General features: G+C 40.2%; 1 pseudogene across 1 annotated transcript in view; it reads right to left on the reverse strand.

Annotated features, from left to right (window-relative positions):
• Nucleotides 1–19,103, reverse strand: part of LOC311238682 (RNA-binding Raly-like protein) — an 81,806-nt pseudogene that overhangs the window by 28,125 nt on the left and 34,578 nt on the right. Inside the window, exons 2-3 of the transcript XR_014621098.1 lie at nt 2,957–3,063; nt 942–989 (exon numbers count right to left, since the gene is read on the reverse strand). The product of XR_014621098.1 is annotated as an RNA-binding Raly-like protein (transcript). The remainder of the gene's footprint in view (nt 1–941; nt 990–2,956; nt 3,064–19,103) is intronic.

Here is a 19,103-nt window from a genome sequence, read left to right on the forward strand (position 1 = left end):
GGCAACCTTCCGGTCACAAACCCGCTTCTCTAACCATTAGGCCACCGCTGCTGTATTGTATGTTACATTATATAATCATATTATAATTAATTTGTATATTATAGGCCTATTACATGTAAACTATATTTACACTATATACTATTATATTATGGTACTATATTATATTGTATATATCATGTACTATATATCTCATATCACATTATGTGTTGTATACACTATTATGTACTATATATACTGCAGGTATACTATACTGTAATGTGTACTGTAATGTGTACTATATGTGTGTACTGTAATGTGTACTATATGTATGTACTAGTATGTATGTATGTATGTATGTATGTATGTATGTATGTATGTATGTATGTATGTATGTATGTATGTATGTATGTATGTATGTATGTATGTATGTATGTATGTATGTATGTATGTATGTATGTATGTATGTATGTATGTATGTATGTATGTATGTATGTATGTATGTATGTATGTATGTATGTATGTAAATTAAAAATAAATAAAAAAAAGTAGGGGTGGGGCCCGACAAGCCTAGTGCTTCTCCCTAGCCCTTTTCGGACAATTGGACAATGCTGCAATAGCAGCTGGTAAAACGTTGGTGATTTATGGAATGACCATTGTTATGTCCAAAACCCGAAATAAAAAATAACTGAACTGAACTGAGTATAATAAATAAAGATAGTATGACTACTACTGGCCAGCAGCGTAACTAGTAAAAGTAGGATATGTACAGATATAGATATAGTAAAGGACTATGTGCAGGTACAGACAGGTGAGGATAGGTATATATGCGGTGAGAATAAATATATATGGTATATACAGCATTATTGTACATGCTATCATACAGAGCTATGGGTGTACATTGTACATATTGTTACGTATTACGGTATTATTTCCTTTTGACAGAGATGACCTTTTCTCCATACCTGCTGTAGAAGTCGTCTCTGTAGTAGTCGTAATCAAACTCGTAGCCGCTGTATGGATAGACAAAAATAAATAAGCTCTCTTTATTGACATTTCATCGTAGCTTTGTGGAGATTCAGTCAGCTATGTAAACATACAGATAGATAGATAGATAGATAGATAGATAGATAGATAGATAGATAGATAGATAGATAGATAGATAGATAGATAGATAGATAGATAGATAGATAGATAGATAGATAGATAGATAGATAGATAGATAGATAGATAGATAGATAGATAGATAGATAGATAGATAGATAGATAGATAGATAGATAGATAGATAGATAGATAGATAGATAGATAGATAGATAGATAGATAGATAGATAGATAGATAGATAGATAGATAGATAGATAGATAGATAGATAGATAGATAGATAGATAGATAGATAGATAGATAGATAGATAGATAGATAGATAGATAGATAGATAGATAGATAGATAGATAGATAGATAGATAGATAGATAGATAGATAGATAGATAGATAGATAGATAGATAGATAGATAGATAGATAGATAGATAGATAGATAGATAGATAGATAGATAGATAGATAGATAGATAGATAGATAGATAGATAGATAGATAGATAGATAGATAGATAGATAGATAGATAGATAGATAGATAGATAGATAGATAGATAGATAGATAGATAGATAGATAGATAGATAGATAGATAGATAGATAGATAGATAGATAGATAGATAGATAGATAGATAGATAGATAGATAGATAGATAGATAGATAGATAGATAGATAGATAGATAGATAGATAGATAGATAGATAGATAGATAGATAGATAGATAGATAGATAGATAGATAGATAGATAGATAGATAGATAGATAGATAGATAGATAGATAGATAGATAGATAGATAGATAGATAGATAGATAGATAGATAGATAGATAGATAGATAGATAGATAGATAGATAGATAGATAGATAGATAGATAGATAGATAGATAGATAGATAGATAGATAGATAGATAGATAGATAGATAGATAGATAGATAGATAGATAGATAGATAGATAGATAGATAGATAGATAGATAGATAGATAGATAGATAGATAGATAGATAGATAGATAGATAGATAGATAGATAGATAGATAGATAGATAGATAGATAGATAGATAGATAGATAGATAGATAGATAGATAGATAGATAGATAGATAGATAGATAGATAGATAGATAGATAGATAGATAGATAGATAGATAGATAGATAGATAGATAGATAGATAGATAGATAGATAGATAGATAGATAGATAGATAGATAGATAGATAGATAGATAGATAGATAGATAGATAGATAGATAGATAGATAGATAGATAGATAGATAGATAGATAGATAGATAGATAGATAGATAGATAGATAGATAGATAGATAGATAGATAGATAGATAGATAGATAGATAGATAGATAGATAGATAGATAGATAGATAGATAGATAGATAGATAGATAGATAGATAGATAGATAGATAGATAGATAGATAGATAGATAGATAGATAGATAGATAGATAGATAGATAGATAGATAGATAGATAGATAGATAGATAGATAGATAGATAGATAGATAGATAGATAGATAGATAGATAGATAGATAGATAGATAGATAGATAGATAGATAGATAGATAGATAGATAGATAGATAGATAGATAGATAGATAGATAGATAGATAGATAGATAGATAGATAGATAGATAGATAGATAGATAGATAGATAGATAGATAGATAGATAGATAGATAGATAGATAGATAGATAGATAGATAGGTGTATAAAACAGGTGTGGGGAACGGGAAAAAAACAACCGCCACAGGTCAAGGTCAAGGTCCCCCGCACTAGACTGAGTTGACTGTGGGGACAAAGGTGCTCCTTTTCCGCTCAGTCCGCGGGCGCAGGGAGATGAGTCATCGGTGGACGAGAAGGCCAAGGGAAGTGAGAAGATACAGTGAATGGAGACGGGGTAGTAGATGTTTGCTTCTCAGACTGACCTGTAGAGGGAGGAGAGGGGCCTCTTGGCGCCCACCTTGGGCCTGTAGGGTTTGGGCTCTCCAGCCATGTTGATGTCTGAGGGGAAATAAAGGGGACATCTTAATTGTGATGTCATAAAAGACATTGGCGTTGGCAAATCATGACATTATTTCATGGGGTGGTGGGCGGTCCTGTTACATGATTGATTGATTGGTTGGTTCTTTTATTTCCGTGTCATGCACAGAAAGTGCCCAACCCTCATGGGTTTATAAGACACCAAAAACGCTGTTACAGTGTTCCATTATTACATCATAAATTACATTTCATTATCTAAATACGGATTACATGAATACAGATTACAGCTCGGTCTTAAACAAAGTATTCTGTCTTCTCTCCCGAGCTTGACAAATAAAATCTGCTACAAAAAAGGTTCCCTTCAACTCAAGTTGTCCATATTCATCCAGCTCAAGAAAATCAACATAAATGGAGGACATTTTACTAAGAAGTACTTCCCTTACATCCCCTGGTGGGTCTCATCTCCAGGGGGGACGAGTCGGCCTATAGGAGGGAGATCGAGAGGCTGCAGAGCTGGTGCAGCTGCAACAACCTGGCGCTCAATGCTCAAAAGACAGTGGAGATGGTAGTGGACTTCAGGAAGAAAGCAGCCCTGCCCCCTCCCATCATACTGGGAGGCACTCAGGTGACCTCCGTGGAGTCATGCCGATTCCTCGGCATGACCATCTCCCGGGATTTGAAGTGGGAGCTCAACATCACGGGCCTGCTCAAGAAGGCCCAGGGGAGGATGTTCTTCCTCCGGCAGTTGAAGAAATATAAACTGCCGAGGACCATGATGGCCCAATTCTACACGGCCATCATTGAGTCCATCCTCACCCACTCCATCATCTCCTGGTTCCCCGCTGCAGCGGCAAAATATCTTGCCAAGCTGCAGCGGGTGATTCGCTCCGCGGAGAGGGTGATCGGCTGTCCCCTGCCCTCCCTCAGGTCCCTGCACGACTCCAGGGCGCTGAAGAGGGCGAGGAAGATCATGGCCGACCCATCCCACCCCGGTCACAGCCTCTTCACCCTGCTCCCCTCTGGGAGAAGGCTGAGGATCCCAAAGGCTGTGAAAGCTCGACACAGACTGAGCTTCTTCCCCTCAGCCGCCAGGCTGATCAATGCCTCAGGTCCCCCCCCCCCCCTCGGTACCCCCCCCCCCCTCCCTCCTCTGCCCCCAAGTGACACTGGCACAATGACACTGACTGCACTGTACAACGTTTATTTTGTACATTATCTAACGTTAACACGAACCTAAACTAACTTTAGGTTAGTTGTAACGTTAGTTTAGGTTCGTGTTAACGTTAGATAATGTACAAAATAAACGTTTTCCGCTGCTATAAACGTTGCACTTTTATTTTGACAACCCCAGAAAGGAAGTCATTATATATGCTTTACCATCCTGATCTGCGTTAGCTCCGGTTAGCTCAGAGCGTCCGGTATAACAATACCAGCCATTGGATTACTGTTTTCTAAATTGGGGAGGCTTTTAATCGTCAAGGTAAGAGGATTTCAAGTCATGGTATCCATAAACTTCAATCGGTTCGGATCATTTGAATGAATGAGAATGTCAACAATCACGACGACACGTTGAAATCACTGGCTGCGCTCAGAGAGGAGTGGTTGGGCAAAAAAAAGAAATCCGAGTATATTTGCTTATAAAACATAATTGTCTAATTCAATTATTTTTTATTTCTCCACGTGGTGAATACACAGGTCACAACATGTTTACATGAACGTTTTGGAGTTGTATTTGGAGTGTATTCTGCAATCTGTTAATAAACTTTTCAATCAATCAATCAAACTATGTACACTGTAAGGGAACGCCAGGCTCCGGCCCCGCCTCACTTCCAGTGATGAAGCTAAGCTATGCTAACGGAGCGACTGTTCCCTAAGCTAAATGCACGCACAGAGACAAAAAAGGTATGTCAAGTCAAGTCAAGTCAAGAGTTTTATTTGTCACGGCATACAAGTATACAAGTATCTTCTTGTCTAACTCCAGGGAAGATGTTAAATAAGCTAATTTCCCAAAATGTTGGAGTTTTCCTAATATAGACAAGTAGCCTATAGTTTACAAATTCACTATATATATTAGCAGGGGTTCTCGAGGTTTTGATAACTGAGGGCCAATTTATGAGCCCCAACGTTGGATTGAGGCCCACAATGAAAACTTTAACTAAGGTCAATCTTTCGATCTCACTGAAATCGCTAGCTAACGTACCTGCAATGATGACGTAATCTGTCTTGGAACGGCTTCATACCTCCTTCTGTCTGGCCTGCAGTGCTGAACCTTACCTGCTCTGCCCTGACCAATTCTGAGTGGTTTCTCCTCCCGGGGCATACGGCCCTGAGCTATTGTCTTGTATCTCATCCTGTATACATACGCTTGTAGTAGTTCTATCTATTACTCAATTTCACAATTTTCTTATATACTGTGATTCTACTGTCACAATGTATGCATATGCTCACTACATGTATTTATTGCTCCATCTCCGCCCACTACAAACATGGGAACTCTCTAACCGCCATCCCCAACCCCCCCATCTCTCTGAGTGGTCGTCTCATAGTGTTGACCAAGGTGGTGGATGTCTCGGGGTCTTGGCCAAGATTGCAGTGACTGTTCTACGTGCACCACCGAGGCCATGGATCAGCTTCTTACCGTCTTCTGTCCGTGGTCTGTCAACGTGGTTTAGAGTTCATTGCTGGGTTTCAGTTTCAGTTTAATTTATTTTTTTCAAACCATGCAACCTATACAATACAAGACAACCACAAAACAGTACAATAACCACCACAAAACAATAGACAAAAGTAACAACAGACACCACTTAATGGTTTGAAAAGGAGGATGGAAGAAGCTAAGCTTGTGAATTTCCATTCCCCACACCCTGACCATCAATTGCTATACAATGTAACATAGCTCTGTTTCCCACATTCCCCTGACATCTCAACAAGACATACATGAGTCTGACTAGTTAATACATATTCTATATAACATATTCCTTTTAATGCCAAACGTCATGTTCACCCTCCTCCTTATACCTTTCCAATATTCCTTTTTTTAACTTTCTTTTAAACTGGTTTACGTTTTACTCAGTTTAACCTCCTCGTCCAATCCATTCCATAATCTCACTCCACAAACAGATATGCACATAGATTTTAGAGTGGTTCTTGCACCCGGTTGCTGAAGTTTCTGTTTCCCTCTAAGATTATAATTCCTACCCTCTCATTGAACCGATATTGGATGGGGGTTGGAAGAGAGTTGTGTGAAGCTTTGAACATGATTTCGGCAGTTCTAAGTACGATCAAGTCCCATAGTTTAAAAGCTGATGCTTGTGTTAAGTACTTCTATTCTATTCACATATGCTCACATGTATCTATTGCTATGTCCGCCCATCACAATCACGCAAACTGTCTAATGCCTGTCCCGTCTCCCTGTCTCCAGCTGTCTCGGAGTGATGACCGGAGTGTTGGACATCCCGTGATGATGACCGGGAGGATGCGACCCTCTCTGCGCCGCCCGCTTGCCTCAAACAGATCCGCCATCAGCTCTATTTTTTATCTTTCAAAATGTTCAGTTGCTATTGCATGCACTTATCTGTGTTTCATTACACTTATGAGTGCATGCTTACCAACTGTTTCGCCTGTTTTGTTGCAACACTACTATCACCGACATCTAAGAAGGGAGATCCCCCCTTCTAAGGTTTCTCTCCTCCACATTGCCTGTGGTGCATTTTTTCCTATTGCTAGGTTTTAGTGAGTTTTTCCTTACCTTCGCGTGTGGTATGTCTGGGAGTGTTGCATTTATTTAATTTATTTAATATTTTTTGGACTTTATGGTGTTTCTGTTTTGTTCTTGATTTATTGTGATGTTTCTTCTTGACTTGTTTAGAGAAGACGTGTCCGGCCCATGGGGACATTAACGTGTTTTGTCTGGCCTTACAAATAAACTTGATTTGATTTGATTTGATTTTTCTTGCGAGTCATACATGTCTCGCAAGATGTCTAGTTGCCATGCAACCAGTAGCCTAGCATGTTTTCGTTCCTAACTTGACAGCTTAGCCCAGGGGGGGGCTATTTTACCTTCTAAAAGCAAAGCACTGTGTGCTGTTGGAGGTTGGTTTAAAACTGTATTGGAACCGGACCGGAATATAAAGCATGCATTTACACCTTAACAGCTCATCACGGGCTGCCAGAAACGTTTCCGAGGGCCGTTATTGCGCTTTGAGAATACCTGTAACAGAGGTATAATGATTTCAACATAGAATGAAAAATGACCGCCAAACTACCATCGATTCTCCTTCTCTCCCCTAGGTTTCTCGCTTTCCCCGTCTGTCATCTGAACCACCGGTTCTCAATTCAAGGGACGGAAGTCCCTCAAGATGACATTGGTTGAAGATCAATGTTTTTTTTTTTCTTTTTTTTTTTTTTTTATCTTTTTCCCCCTCCATTTTCCTCCGATTTTCTCCCATCCCAATGTTAGTCGTTATGCCAATTCCCAATCCCCTTCCTGGTCGCTGCGCACTTACACCCCACAGTCAGATCATCTGGGAGAGTGGAGGCTATCACGTGCTTCCTCCGACACACGTCCAGCCAATCAACCGCTTCTTTTCACCTGGCAGCGCGGATATTCTCCGAGAGGGCGTAGCGTGTGGAAGGATCACACTATCCCACTCAGGTCCCATCCGCGCTAGATGACTTCTTAGTAATACTGTTTATTCTCTTCCAAACCTGTTTTGGATTGCTAAAATCATTGCTTAAACAATCTTTGAAATAGTTGGATTTAGCATTTCTTGTTTTAGTTGTACACAAGTTCCGTATTTGTTTATATGCAATGAAGTCGGCAAAATCCTTTGTCAGACGATGCTTTTCCCAAGCCTTATCTCTTTGTTTATACAGATTTATAAGTTCACTATTAATCCAGGGCAAGTGTATACCCTTGACTTTGAGCGTCTTCCATGGAGCATGATGGTCAATAACATTAGTAAGCTCAGTGTAGAAGAAATTCCATGCATCTTCAACAAATGGAATTCATTTAAACCTGTCCCAATTTATAGATGTTATATCTAAAGTGCTCAATATTCAAATTCCTACATTGTCTTATCCTGATCAATTTTGGTGGTAGACGTGGTAACTTTATCTTACAAATGCAGAAGATGATAGAATGGTCGCTGAAAGTATAAGGTAACACACCAGAGTTTGAAATTCTGTCCGGGTGTGAGACGAGAATCCAATCTAGCAGGGACTTGGATCTAGTATCAACTCTAGTAGGCTCACCAATGAGTTGAGTTAAGTTGACACTGCCAAATAGGTTTCGAGCATTACTAGATGATCGATCTAGCCAGTTGATGTTAAAGTCACCCAAGATAATAATTTCATTTGGACGATCTAAAGACTTAATGGTGGATAATATATCATTTGTAGATTCAGAGGGGGAATCAGGAGGTCTATAAATATTTCCTATGGTCAACTGTTTATTTTCATGAAAAGACATTTTTATAAAAAGACACTCAAAATGTATAGGGTTTACCCTTGGCCTGAGGAGCTCAGATGTCAGGTTTGATTTGACATATGTAGCCACTCCTCCACCTCTAGTGCCCCTATCAGCTCTGTACAGAACATAGTTGTCAAGTTCAACCTCATTGTCAGCGATTGCACTATGCAACCATGTCTCAGACACAGTAATTACACTGGGATTATTGTAGACAAGCCAAGCTCTAAGTAGATCAATTTTGGGGTACAGACTCCTTATATTCAAGTGGATAACATTTAAACCTTTAGAAGTATTCATCATACCAGAGTTGTATTAAAAGGAAAAAAGAAATAAAAAAACAAAAACAATGGGATATATAATCTTGTGCAAGGAGGAACAATGGATCATGGGCAGGGAGCAGGAGAGCTATAATCTTGTGCAAGGAGGAACAATGGATCATGGGCAGGGAGCAGGAGAGCGACATACATTCAAGTACACACACACAACAGATAACATAAATACATGACAACACAAAACTAAATCCCAGCATGTCCCAGCAGTACCTGGCATGTCTATGGGAATTCACTATAAACTCAAAGCTCTGTCTGTATTCTAGAGAAAGAAAAAGAAAAAAGAAAAGAAAAGTTTGTAGCCTGAAATGTACAGACGGCACCGAAGGCTTTAAATCTTTAATTCTGATAAATCTCGACTATGAATTAGTCACGGTATTAACGTGACGTACGTTACGCACGTAGGCGCTACCGGAAGTGACGCATTTCTTCTACGACATTCAGAATGTAAACGTCAACAGCACTGGACAACATTTAAGTATTTTATCCAAAGCGCTTTACAACTCGTGCCTCACCTTCACCCGTTCACTCACACATTCACACGCCGACGGTGGAGGCGACCATGCAAGGTGCCGACCTGCTCATCGGGAGCAGTTAGGGGTTAAGTGTCTTGCTCAAGGACACTTCAACACGCCGCCCGGGAAAAGCCGGAACCTTCTTCAGACGACCACTCTAACCTCCTGAGACACTGTCACCCCTTTTAACGCACAAAGAATCGAAATAAATCTAATCTAATCGCTACCTTGAAATCGAAAATCGTACTTGAATCTGAAAATGTGTACACCCTTAAACTCACTGCCCTCACATCGCTCACGGCTTTTAAACTAAATCTGCAATAGATCATGACCGCCTGTTGCACCTGCTGACTGCCTCCCAATCGCACGCATAGCCCTCAGACTATTCTCTCCTCCCCCTCACCTACCTCCCTCCTTCTACCCCTTTCTTCTCTCCCCCCCTCTGGTTCTCACTCTCTTTCTCTTTTTCCCTCTCTCTCTCTTTCCTTTTCTCTCCCTTATTTATTGTAATTGTCCTTGTATACTATAGCTACTGTAATTTTGTATTTTATTTACTTGTACATAACCTTGTTTTTGTTGCAGCTCCCCCCCCTTCCCCCCCCCCCCCCCCCTCCCCCCTTCCCTCAAAAGGCCTTTGCTTTTTGGTCGGGCTGCTTTTGTATATAATAATTTGTTCTTTATACTTGCTTGCCTGGGTAAACAAAGGTTAAATTAAAAAAGAATGTTTGTCGTTACACCCCATATATATATTATCTTTTGCAAAAATGCGGTAGAGGTAGAGATGTAGTGCAAATATTTTTGTAATAAATAGATAAAATATGGTGTAGTGTTAAAAAGTGTTTAAAGTCTCTAAAGTGAATGCATGTTTAAGGTCAATTTTTAAAGTGAGTGTGTAGAATAGAACAGAATAGAATAGACTTTTAATTGTCATTGCACACAAGTATACAACGAAATTTCAGGGGAGCTCCCACATGACCGTAGTACAACCATACATGTAACATTTAACATTAACATTAACATAACACTGTACATATAACAGAAATATTTTAAAGTGCATGATGAGTGGTAAACATAATAGATGATCAGTTATCAAGTCCAGGTAAGGTGACTGCTGGGGGGAAAAGCTGTTCCTAAATCTTGAGCATGTGGATGTGTGTGCAATGAATGTAGAATGGATGGGTTAGTGTTGTTATACAGTATATATATATATATATATATATATATATATATATATATATATATATATATATATATATATATATATATATATATATATATATATATATATATATATATATATATATATATATATATATATATATATATATATATATATATATATATATATATATATATATATATATAAACTAAACTGTCCTACATACAAGCTTCCTGTCTGATTCGTGTGTACATGCCCCGTCTCTCTCTCTCACTGGTTGTGAGTGACAGCCCCCTCTACCTGTCAGGAGCTCTGATGCGCTAAACTGAGATGGTATCAGTGTTTTCAACCCTGTCTGCCTGTCGCCTTGGCATCCGCTCAAACTCAGCTCTATCAGCCCCGAGTGCTCCTCAAGGTTGCACACAAATGCCCCCCCGCTGACACACACACACACACATACACATGTGCGTGCAAACAATCACAAACATGACACGCGCGCACGTGCACGAACATGTAACACACTCACAGTCTCAAACACACACACACACACACACATATACAGTCCATGTTCCCTGTCTAATGGATGAGTCACCCAGGGGATCATTCTGTCACGACAGGTGCCGTGTTCGCCAAATAGTTAGCCGTAATATTATACCGTTCTGCAATTTCTCTCTACGCAGCCAGGAATGAGAGACAAGATGTTTGTTTGTTTGTTTGTTTGTTGGAGCAGGCGAGATGACAAATTCCCCCCAGCGATACAACTTTAATGCACTGCGGAAAACATAAAGAGCAGCACAAAGCTCGGAATAGAGACACCGTGTCTCCTCTCTCATTCCCTCCCTCCTGTCTCTATCCATCCCTCTCTCTCTCCCTCTCTCTCTATCTATCTGTCTCTCTCTCTGTCCCTCTCTTTATCTATCTATCTCTCTCTCCCTCTCTCTCTCTCTATCTATCTAAGTGTATCTATCTATCTGTCTTCTGTCTCTCTCCCTCTCTCCTGTCTCTCTCTTGTTCCCTCCCTCCCACATGTCTCTCTCTCGTTCCCTCCCTCCTTCCTGTCTCTCTCTGTGTCTCTCTTGTTCCTCTCTCTCTCTCTCTCTCTCTCTCTCTCTCTCTCTCTCTCTCTCTCTCTCTCTCTCTCTCTCTCTCTCTCTCTCATTCCTTCACTCCCTCCTGTCTCTCTCTGTCTCTCTCTCTCATTCCCTCCCTCCTCTCTCTCTCTCGTTCCCTCCCTCCTTCTTGTCTCTCTCTCTCATTCCCTCCCTCCCTGCTGTCTCTCTCTCGTTCCCTCCCTCCCTCCTGTATCTCTCTCTCTCTCATTCCTTCCCTCCCTCCTGTCTCTCTCTGTCTCTCTCTCTCTCTCTCGTTCCCTCCCTCCTGTCTCTCTCTCTCTCGTTCCCTCCCTCCTGTCTCTCTATCTCGTTCCCTCCCTCCTTCCTGTCGCTCTCTCTCTCTCCCTGCTCCCCCCTGCTGAGCTCACTAATGAAAGAAGGGGGCACTAAAAAGCACTCTAAATGAACGTCGATCGGTCCCGCCTGGGAAACACTGTGTTGCTGATTAATTACAGTCATTATAACTATTCATATACAAAAAAGAACATTCAAGTGTGTGTGTATACAGTATGTGTGTACTTAGGCACAAGTTGATTTCTGGGTGTGTGTGTGTGCGTGCGTGTACTGAGGCACAAGTTGCTTTCTGCGCCCGCGCGCGCGTGTGTGTGTGTGTGTGTGTGGGCGTGTGCGTCTGTGAAAATGTAAGGATGGAGAGAGGTACTGTATGGAGCTGCTACAATAATAGCTCCATGGAGAGGATAATGTGTTGCTAAGCAATGGCCGGGAGGAAGCATTAAAGGTGACTTTTCACATGAGGCCATTATGGAGGAGTTGGCTGCAGCAAAGCAACAGGAACACTGCACAGGTTGACCTTGGCTGTATTATTATGGCCAAATCATACATCTATGGATAGGGAAAAAGCTCCTCTTTCCAATGGCATTGTTAAATCTGGATTTAGTCATTTCCTCATGGTTTTACGATAAAAGAGAGATAGAATTAGCATTTTTTTGATAAATTCTTGTTTTCGGAAAATCTTAAAAACATCGGTAAACAAACGCAGTCCTGAAAATACACACTTTGATAGGGTTAAGGTCTTTACTCTTGGCTACATTTGAAAAATAAACACAACTGGCGCAGTGGGCAAGGCGCTCGCCACCAATGCAGGAGATGCTGGTATCGAGCCCAGCTCTCTGCGTTGCTTCCGGCTTGGCCGGTCGTCGTACTAACACAATTGGCAGTGTTAGAGGGTGGGAAAGCCGGTGGGTGGGTCCTGGTCGTTGTAAACACTGACTCCTACAGTTCGGTCAGGGCGCCTGCTCAGCGAGGAAAGGATCTAAGGGGGGTAGTGTGATCCTTCCACACGTTACACCCGCTCAGTGAGAGTCCGTGCTGCCAGGTGAAAAGAAGCGGTTGATTGGCTACACATGTGTCGGAGGAAGCATGTGATAGCCTCCACTCTCCCAGACCGACTGTAGGGGGTAGGTGCGCAGCGACCAGGAAGGGGATTGGGAATTGGCATAATGACTAACATTGGGATGGGAGAAAAACTGAGGAAAAAGGAGGGGGGGAAATATATATATATATATATATATATATATATATATATATATATATATATATATATATATATATATATATATATATATATATATATATATATATATATATATATATATATAAAAAAAAAGAAACAACATTAATTAATACGGTCTGTATTGATTTATGACCCTACAGCTTAACAGGTTAAGTCACATTAATGAGCTTGCAGCTAGATCCCATAGCACACAGCACTGTGTGTGTGTGTTTCGTGCCTAAGTGCTGGCATGTTGATAATAATAATAATAATAATAATAATAATAATAATAATAATAATAATAATAATAATAATAATAATAATAATAATAATAATAATAATAATAATAATAATAATAATAATAATAATAATAATAATAATAATAATTAATAATTAATAATACATTATATTTGGTGGCGCCTTTCACAACACCCAAGGTCACCTTACAGATCGTAGGGGGAAAAACACAGCAAGGCAGTTAAAAGTCAAGGTTAAAAAATAAAACAAACAACAGGAAGTATAAAAAACAGTGAAGTTAAAATAACAAACAAACAAACAAACAAACAAACAAACAGCAGGGGGTATATGACAGTGACGGAGGTTATAGTGAATATGCGAGTTTGAACAAATGGGTTTTCAGTTGTGATTTGAATGATGAGAGTGAGTCAGACTGTCGGATATGTGGGGGCAGGGAGTTCCAGAGTCTGGGAGCCGAGCATCTGAACGCTCGGGCACCCATGGTGCTGAGGCGTGAGCTGGGGATGGAGAGGAGTCCAGTAGGAGTAGATGATGAGCGGAGGGTGCGGGAGGGGGTGTATTCCTGGAGGAGGTCAGTGATGTAGATGGGGGCTAGATTGTGGAGGGCTTTGAAGGTGAGTAGGAGGTTTTTGAAATCGAAAGCCAGTGTAGTTGAATGAGGACGGGGGTGATGTGGTCGGATGAGTTTGTGCGGGTGATGATCCTGGCAGCAGAGTTTTGGATGATTTGGAGTCTGTTGAGGAGTTTGGTCATCATATGAGGCGATAAATAGTGTTTATCAATTCAAAGAAAATTATAAAAAAGAAATATTTAGTCAGTATGAAAATCAAATGTGATATGAATAGTGAGATCTTTTATTTTCTTTTCTTTTTCTTTTCTTTGTTTTCTCTTTCTTTTATTATTATTATTATTATTATTATTATTATTATTATTATTATTATTATTATTATTATTATTATTATTATTATTATTATTATTATTATTATTATTATTATTATTATTATTATTATTATTATTGTTATTGTTGTTGTTGTTGTTATTATTATTATTATTATTATTATTATTATTATTATTATTATTATTATTATTATTATTATTATTATTATTATTATTATTATTATTATTATTATTATTATTATTATTATTATTATTATTATTATTATTATTATTATTATTATTATTATTATTATTATTATTATTATTATTGAATTTTTTCTTTGATTAACTGTGGATTGTGAGTTTCTGTATAATGGTATAAATTATTATTTGTATAAATTAGGTTGTACGCCGACCATTAAGAAAATACTTTTTTAGTTTAGGAATAAGGGGCAGGTAACTATAAGATTTATTCTTCTTCCTGCTCCTTTTGTCCATGGAATGTTGTTTATGATTGTGTAATGAAGAAACTCTGATTGTATGATTCCATGTGGCAAATAAAAACTCTGAATCTGAATCTGAATCTGAATGCCGGCCCCCTCAGCACGTCCTTGGGGCGCTGGCTGAGTGGACCTGTCGTTATCCTGGCAGGTAGGAGCATCGGACCTGGCACGGGACGAGAGTCAAGTCCCTCACACACAGACTACTGACGACTGCAGCCACAGACACACACTCACCGACTCCAGCACACGCTGGCCTGCCGGGGACGAGCTTTAATGAAGAGTTTCAAGAGTTCCAGATATGTGGAACTCGTGTCAGTGCCATTGGTCAACAACACGGTCTCATCTAATCGAAGTACTAATCGACCACAGGAGAAAAGGTACATACTGTAATGTACGTTATGTTATAGCCATAAGGAATATTTACTTATTGTATAAGTAATATATTTACAGTTCATATCAGCGAAAGTACAAAACAAACAAAAGTGCAATCGGGAGTCGAACTAACAATGATAGAGGTCGCTGGCGAGTGTGTTCACCAGACTAAGACACCCACCCACCCTGATGCTAACACAGAGACTGTCACGGTTCCTACCTGGCTTCTCTCTCTCTCTCTCTCTCTCTCTCTCTCTCTCTCTCTCTCTCTCTCTCTCTCTCTCTCTCTCTCTCTCTCTCTCTCTCTCTCTCTCTCTCTCCCTCTCTCGTTAAGTCAGGTGGAGAGTGCAGGTGTGCCGCTGTCAGTGGAGCAGCTGATTGACGTCTGTGGGCCAATTACGTCAGTGATATAACCCCGCCCCAGATGTCATGAGGCAGCCAGATCGTAACTTCGTATTTCCCAGTTAGTGTTATTCTGCTCTCTTGTATTGTTCTCTAGCCCATTGTTCTTCGACCATGTCTAACCCTTGTTCTCATCCTTCCCCGCAGTCCTTCCTGGCTCTTCACCCTGTTCTCTGGCTCTCAACAAGACATGCTCTTCACCCTGCCTGCCTGACAAACTCTCCTTGCCTTTTCCCGGAACGTATGAGGACCTGCACCTGTTTTGATCTCTGCCTGTCTGACTACCCTGTACCCGTGTTGACCCCTGTCTGGCTGACTATTCTGTACCCGTTTATCGACCCCTGCCTGTCCCACGCATGCCCCTGGACTGTACGAGTGCTCCCCCCCTGTATCGACCCCTGCCTGAATACCTGACCATTCTATTATTATTAAAGGAAAACTCCAACATTTTGGGAAATTTGCTTATTTGCCATCTACCCTGGAGTTAGACAAGAAGATACATACTTTTTTCTTCTCTGTGCATGCAGTAGGCTTAGGGAACAGCCGCTCCGTTAGCGTAGCTTAGCTTCATCACTGGAAGTGGGTCAGTCTTGTACCCTGACGTTCCCTACAGTGCCCTACAGTCACGAAATACACTCCAAATACAACTCCAAAACGTTCCTGTAAACATGTTGTGACCTGTGTATTTACCACGTGGAGAAATAAAAAATTATTGAATTCGACAATTACGTTTTCTAAGCAAATATACTCGGAACTATTTATTGCCGAAACCACTCCTCTCGGGGCGCAGTCAGTGATTTCAACGTGACGCCGTGTTTGTTTACATTCTCATTTTATTCAAAGGATCCGAACCGATTGAAGTTTAGGGATACCATGACTTAAAATCCTCTTACCTTGACGATTAAAAGCCTCCCCAATTTAGAAAACAGTATTCCCATGGCTGGTCTGGCTGGTCTTGATATGCTGCTAGCTAACGGAGCTAACCAACAAACACAGAACCGGGCGGACACTAAAGCAAATAACAAGGGTAATGACTTCCGGTCGGGGGGGTTTCAAAATAAAAGAGCGACGTCTATAGCAGCGGAAATACGTTTATTTTGTACATTATCTAACGTTAACACGAACCTAAACTAACTTTAGGTTAGTTGTAACGTTAGTTTAGGTTCGTGTTAACGTTAGATAATGTACAAAATAAATAAATAATAAATAAATATATTTTTGTATATTTATTTAACCAGGAAGTCCCATTGAGATACAAGATCGGTTTGGGAGAGGGAGGTAAGGGGTTTTAGATTGTGTGTTGTGAAGTTTAGACTTCAGAGAGGGAGAGTAAAGTACAGAAAAAATAGGTACCGTTGGGTACCGGTATCGATTCCCAGGTAAAAAGAAACATTTTCAGGCTCGGTGTCCCGAACAGACCCACCGCGTAGGCCAGATGCAAGCCGCATTTTACTGCAAAAAAATATAAATTATAATCGCAATATCTGTCCGAAAAATCGCAATTAGATTATTTCCCAAAATCGTGCAGCCCTAATTAAAACCTCCCGGAAAAGATTTTATATATTTCATTTTCTGTCATTAGAATCTATGAAAGATTAAAAAATGTTTAAAAGATTGTAATAGATTTCTTATTGATTCAAATAGATTTCTGACGAGGCGGTTAGGTGGCCGAGCGGAGATTGCGTTCGTCACCAACCCCGGAGCTGTGAGCTGGAGTCACCAGCTTGGCTGGCCGTCTGCACTAATACAATTGGCTGTATTAGAGGGTGGGAGAAGCTGGAGGGGTGGGTCCGGGTCGTTGTAAACAGCGACTCCTACAGTTCGGTCTGGGCGCCTGCTAAGCGCGGATAGGACTTGAGGGGGATAGTGTGATCCTCCCACACGCTACGCCCTCTCGATGAGAATCCGCGCTGCCAGGTGAAAAGAAGCGGTGATTGGCTGGACGTGTGTCGGAGGAAGCACGTGGTAGCCTCCACTCTCCCAGATGATCTGACTGTGGGGGGTAAGTGCGCAGCGACCAGGAAGGGACTGGGAATTGGCATACGACTAACATTGGGATGGGAGAAAATCGGAGGAAAATGGAGGGGGAAAAAGATAAAAAAAAAAAAAAAAAAAAAAAGATTTCTGACATTCAAATCTGTAAAAGTTAGTTTCTGACTAAATAAAAGCAATGCATAAAGTACAGACATAGAACGAGTACTACTACCGACAGAATAAGAGCAATGCAAAAAGTGTAGACGGAATAAAAGCATTACATAAATTAGCATAAGAAAGAATTGCATAAAGAGAGTGCATAAAATAGTTCTCATCTACAGTACAACAATCACAGTCTGGATGCAACAAGTCCACGCAGCAGAGTGTATAAAGGCTAAGGTGAAGAGGTACGTTTTTAGCTTGTGTGCAAAGTACAGTAGCTAACACTGGACTGAGTTGGTCTCTCCTCTAGGTTCTACTTAATAGCCTATGCTGCAGAGTTTTGAATGAATTGGAGTGTTTCTAGGTTTTTTTCGGGTCGGTAAGGAGTGCATTACAGACAGTAGGCTTGAGATAAAGGCATGGATCCGTTTTTCAGCGTCCTTTTGATTTATAAATGGTCGTACTTTAACTCTGTTTCTAAGGTGGAAGAATTATGTGTCTGTCACCTTGTTGATGTGTGATCTTAGGTCTGAGTCTATGATAACGCCAAGACTTGTAACTTTGGGTTTAATCCAAGGAGTAAGTTGCCCCATATTGCGCAGCAGTATTTCTCTTTTCATTATAGGGCCAACTAGTAGGATTACAGTTTTGTCCTCGTTTAATTTTAGGAAGCTGTTGGTCATCCATTTGTTTATTGCTAATAGACAGGCAGTAAGAGTTAATAGCTGTGGGATCATTTGGTTCAGCAGAGATGTACAATTGTGTGTCATCTGCGTAATATGGAAACATACATTGTGTTTTCTAATGATGTCCCCAAGTAAGTGGCAGCATGTACAGTGAGAATAATAGTGGACCAAGGCAGCTCCCTCGTGGAACACAAGTAGGTGTCATGTTTCTCAGAAGCATGATTTCCAAGCCTGACGTAATATATGTTCCCCCTTTGATATATGTTCTGAACCAGTTTAATACATAGTCAGAAAGACCAACTAACAAAGATTTTTGTATATGTACTTATTTGCAATACATTGCATTGTAACTTTTTCATAAATAAGTCAATATATTACTCATGGGTTCGAGCCCAGCTCTCCGCATTGCTTCAGCTTGGCTGGTCGTTCATACTAATACAATTGCCAGTATTAGGGGGTGGGAAGCTGATGGGTGGGGATCGGACGTTGTGGACAGCGACTCCTACAGGTCGGTTGGTGCACCTGCGCAGTAGAATCAGGAAGCGATGGGGGCGGCGTGCCCTCCAAACGCAGACCCCCGACGCTGAAAGATCGCGCTGTGCAGGTGAAAAGATGCGACGGCTGCTACCTCGAGTACCGGAGGGGACACGTAATGCAAAGCTTCGTCCACATTGCAGCCGGCTTGTGGGAGGCATGGCCTAATAGCGTTCGAGACAGGGGAGGGTAGAAT

Source organism: Notolepis coatsorum (assembly GCF_963971535.1).
Source record: "Notolepis coatsorum genome assembly, chromosome: 13".
Lineage (NCBI taxonomy): Eukaryota > Metazoa > Chordata > Actinopteri > Aulopiformes > Paralepididae > Notolepis > Notolepis coatsorum.